General features: G+C 32.8%; 1 pseudogene; it reads left to right on the top strand.

The window, feature by feature from the left end:
* Positions 1 to 2,486: 2,486 nt before the first annotated feature.
* On the top strand, positions 2,487 to 4,934 carry LOC100427152 (small ribosomal subunit protein eS7 pseudogene; annotated as a pseudogene).
* The last annotated feature ends 426 nt before the right edge of the window (positions 4,935 to 5,360 follow it).

The raw sequence follows: 5,360 nt of genomic DNA, 5'->3' as shown, positions 1-5,360 counted from the left end.
TCTGGTGAAAGCATTACTAAAATAACCTGCTTCTGTGATCACATTGTCTTCTTTTCTGTATGTGTCAAATTTCCCTTTGTCTTTCTCACTTGTGATTGAATCTAGGACCCATCTGGACAATCCAAGATGATTCCCCCCATCTCAAAAGCCTTAACTTAATCACACCTGCAAAGTCCCTTTTTCCTTATCAGATGACTTTTACACATTCAAGGGAAAAGTACTGGATATTTTTGGGTGGCCATTATTCAGCCTCCTACAAACATTATTTGAATTTGTGGAGTTCTTAGAATCTAGTAGAGACATGACTCTTTAGAATACTCTGCTTACTACAGATTCAGTATCTCTGGGAAGCTTTTGACAGCTAAAAGCAATGAATATTATGTAATAATATGATAAATTATTGACATAAAATTTTAACATAAATTACTTTTAAACATCAAAAATACAGGTTAATTCAAAGTATTTTTCATTTTGGGGGATGTTTCTATTAAAATTTTCCAAATTCTGTTAACTCTATCACATCCTGAAAGCTGAAAGGCATGAAAAGAAGTTGAGTTCACATCTTCAAACAACTCTTAGTCTCCTTGGCCTCACTTAATGGATGAAGCAATGTTTCCATCTTTCTCTGAACCTTTCCAGCTCAGGACTACTGAGGGCATGACTATATTATGTAGGAATTTGGGCTATTTACCTATCTATCTGTCTGTCTGTCTATCTATCTATCTATCTATCTATCTATCTATCTATCTATCTATCTCTTCCTCGCATCAGCCTAAAGCAAAATTGGATTCTCCAGACATTTTATATTCCAGTGAAACATATAAAAGACCTTGAGGTCTTACAAAGATTATAAACTAAGGTTCTCTAGAAAGGGTTCTCTACCTTTAGGAGTGTCTATATGATGGCAAGTGTGGCATCCTATTGTTACTACATTTCAATTCCAGTCCAAGATTAAAAGAACCCCCAATAGCTTACCTATTACCACTTTTGTTATGAACCAGTTTTGTGCTACTGCTTATATGAACATAGCTAAGATAATATGTCCCCTTAACATATATATATAAAATCACAATTTAAAGATGTATATATATCTTTATATAAATCACAATTTAAATATATATATATATATATCACAATCTAAAAATCACAATTTAAACACACACACACACATATATATTTGGTCATAGGTAAGCTATCCTCTCTTGGAACACAGTGAAACAAAGACGGGAGTCTCAGATTCTAGCTACATTAATGTTTTCTACCTCATTTTGGCCTTGTTTGACTCACTGATTTTATTAGACTTCAGTAAGTTTGCTTTGCTTTGCCATGTTACCACAGCTTATCTTCAGTCACTATTCTCTTTTTACTCAACTTAAAAGGAACAAGGCCTTTCTTCTCTTTTACAATGCTATTAACAATAGGAGTCTTGTGTACCTGTCAGAAAACAAATAAGAAGTGAATGGAATCCTAACAGGATAACAGGAAAAATATATTACACAGAATAAGTATGCATTTAATGTAAGTGGTAACCTCTGGATATCTGTGTGAATTAAACCACAGATTAAAACACATACATCAGTAATAACAGGGATCAAATAAACCACAGATAAATATGTTATGTGAAATATTGTAAAATTTATGTTACATATTATCAGAGAGTCTCAACTGTAATGAAGCTCATTGGCATTGGATAGAATCCTATAATTTCAAGTCTTATAGAAGAGGTTGTAATCTAAATGAGAGTTAAGATTTCCTAGACAAATCCAGACATATCTAAAAATAGGTCTAACAGTTCGCCTAAACATGGCACATGAGATAACTTAAAGTTTTATTTATTTTATTTTTATTCAATTAAGGTTTTTCTAAACTTCTTGAAAGGTTTTACCTCTCTTGTCACTGATGTGGTACATTTAAGTGTTGTCATTCTATTATATGACACGTTTTATTAATTGCATTGATTTTAGTTCTAATTTACTGTTATTATCCACTTGAAAAATAACAATTTAAACAAATTTATTTTTTTATCTTATAGACTTTAAACACGGGACAGCTTATAGTAAAACAAATTAGGGAATCTCTATTTTGCATTTTACTGAGAAAAATGTGGCTGCTCAACTCTACTATATTAGTCCTAGAATGGCCTTTAATTAAAAAGAATGAGCACCAATAATAATTCAAGTAGAGCATAAGAAAAAGAGGATAAAAGTAAAATACTGTGCTCAAAATTGCTCCTAAATACGTTTTTGATTATATTTGTATCCTGTTAGAAATTATATGGACTAAGAGCCATGAGAACAATCTTGGAAGCAAATAGTTTTATTAAAAAGAAGTTCATCTTCTGCATGACAGCAAAATAATGTGAAGTATTATATCAAAATAACACTGATGAAATTTTCTTATAAGTTAATTTAAAAGGTGGTACATATTTTATACAATAAGGTAGATTTGAAAATTTCAAACATACTAAACTGTATACTTTCTGAATCATGCATACTTTAACTATCAATAAAAGGTAAGATGAGCTAACAGACTGCAAATCTTTCTGCATTTTTTTCCTCCTTACTGTCATGATAAATGGATTTTTTTCCATCATTTTTGGAAAACAGTCTTGTAACAGTCTTGTTTGATCATTTGCTACCCACCAATGATTGGCCTCTCTAGCTCAGGTACTGAAGTACAGCATTTGTTTGAAATTCCATAGATGTCAAAAGTAATAGTAGCAAATGAACTCATTGGAGAGAAAAGAGAATGAATTTTTTTTTGTGGGGGGGGGCGCTGTGAAATCAAATGAAAAATATTTCTATTTGAAAGTAGATGCCAGTTATTTTGTGGATATTTTACTGTTTAGATGAAAAATAAAAGATAATTTAAGAACCAAATATTACTGCTAATAAGAAACAGCCACTTATTATTTAGAAAAAAAAACCATAAAAAACAGGGGGTTAGAATTTGAAATTTAAAAGAAGGCTTTTGTTTGTTACTGAACGATTTTGAGGCAGGGCATAGTGGCTCAAACCAGTGATCCCAGAACTTTGGGAGGCTGAGACAGGAAGATCACTTGAGGCCAGGAATTTGACACCAGGGTGGACAACATAGTGATACCCTATTTACAAAAATAAAATAAAATAAAATAAAATTGTAAAATTAGCTGGGCATAGTGGTATGCACCTATAGTTCTAGTTCCTCAGGAGCTTGAGGTGGGAGAATTGCCTGAGCCTAGGAGTTTGAGGTTATGGTGAACTACGATTGTGCCACTGCACTCAAGCCTGGGCAATAGAAATGAGACTGTGCCTTAAACATAAAAATAAAATACTTTGAAATAACAAAATGGTAGGTTTGGGCAATGGAAAGTGGATGACGACGTTCTGTGTTTTTTCTTTACAAAAATGTGTATGACACCTTTAATAGATGGTGAAAGTAGATATGAAGTATTCATTACTTTTACTGATGTGGGGTATTGTAGAGATTATATTGCAGAGTTGTAAAAAGGATGGATTAATTTTCTCTTCACAAGTAAATGTTCCTACTGTAGGGCATTTGTTTAGTCAAATAAAGCAAGAAAGAAATGAGATAATAGGACAATTTGTCATTCAAAGCTTAAACAGAATTGAAATTGTAAATTTGATGCTACCGCAGATGAATTTTTTAAATAAAATGTAAGCTTGCAGAGAATTTCCAAGAAGAGTAAGAGCTATGACTTTAGCAAATGCCAAGTATATTTGACTTTTAAATGAAACTACATGGAAGCAAAAATAGCAAATCACCAGATTTTAAATGGTTGAAGGAAGTTACACAAGAGCAAAGGAGACAAACTGTACCACTGTGGCACTAAAATAAGATTATATTACAGAAAAATGTGTAATATTAAGTATCATGGAGTTTGCCTATGGAAATAAATATTACATGTATGACTTTTTTTTCTGATTTCTTTATTAGGTTGGTCATATTGCCAAGACTTAAATATTGCTTATTTTTAAAAAATGAAGAAAGTACTTGTCAAAAGTCTTCTAATTGATTATAGTCATTTAACACATGTAGCATTAACATTCTAGGATTATGGTGAATATGGCTTGAGAATTTTCAAATCTACAGCATGAGGCTATCTACTACATAATACTTAGTCACCATTATAGGGATTTCTTTGGATACTTCCTTAGATGAAGACAACAACTTTTTCACTGCCATATGAAAGCAATTTCCTAGTTGAGGAAAACATACACACACAGATGCTTATACACAAACAATATTTATCTTTCATTATTATTAGAAATCTAGTATCTTGAGCACATCAAGGCTTGAATTAAAAAAACAAACAAAACAATAACTAGAAAATGCTGAACATGAAGGAATACCTATGAAATCTGATGAGCTCTCGTAAGACTTGGGCCTCTCCCTAAGCTGAATTTGAGCAAGAAGGACGAGTTTGAGTTTGGACCCAGGCTCTTCAGGAGCTCTCAAGGCCCAGTACAGGGAGCAGAATATTACAGCAGCCAAGGAAACTGAAGTTGGTGGTGGTCAGAAAGCGATCATAATCTTTGTTCCCATTCAACTGAAATCTTTCCAGAAAATCCAAGTTCAGCTAGTACGTGAATTGAAGTTCATTGGGAATTATGTTGTCTTTATTGCTTAGAGGAGAATTCTTCCCAAGGCAACTAAAAAAAAAAAAAAAAAAAAAGCCATACAAAAAAATAAATAAATAAGGAAAAGCATCCAAAGAGCCATATTCTGACAGCTGCGTAAGATGTGATCCTTTAGGACTTGGTCTTCCAAGTGAAATTGTGGACAAGCGAATCCGCGTGAAACTGGAGGGCAGCTTGCTTATCAGGGTTCATCTAGTCAAAGCACAGCAGAACAATGTGGAACATAAGGTTGACACTTTTTCAGGTGTCTATAAGAAGCTCACAGATAAGGATGCTAATTTTGAATTCCTATAGTTTCTGTTGTAAACAAAAATGACTAAATAAAGTATATTCACAGTTTTAAAAAGGAAATCATCCTTTTAATCTAACTTGAGATAAAGTTATCAATTTAATCACTCTAATAGATGAGAGTTTAGTATAACTGTGGTTGCTTAAATATTAATATAAACAATGAAATTAGCTTGTTCCAGCAAGCCGTATACGTGAAACATGCTGTTAATTCATCGTTAAATATGCCCACTGGGTGTGACTCAGTGAACTGCAGCAATGCTATGAAAGAGTCGGTATCCAACTGGTTCACCTAGCTTGCTATTGGCAAATGCCCAGAGGCTGGTGACCAATAATCCAGTGTCAAACAGATACAGAAAATACCTATATCAATTAATAGGTTGCTTTACTGATAATGTCAAATATTATCTTTCCCCCAAAATGTCTTGAAAA

Source organism: Macaca mulatta, chromosome X, assembly GCF_049350105.2.
Source record: "Macaca mulatta isolate MMU2019108-1 chromosome X, T2T-MMU8v2.0, whole genome shotgun sequence".
NCBI lineage: Eukaryota > Metazoa > Chordata > Mammalia > Primates > Cercopithecidae > Macaca > Macaca mulatta.
The sequence above is the reverse complement of the archived record's forward strand: the minus strand, read 5'-3'. Positions and strand labels throughout refer to the sequence as shown.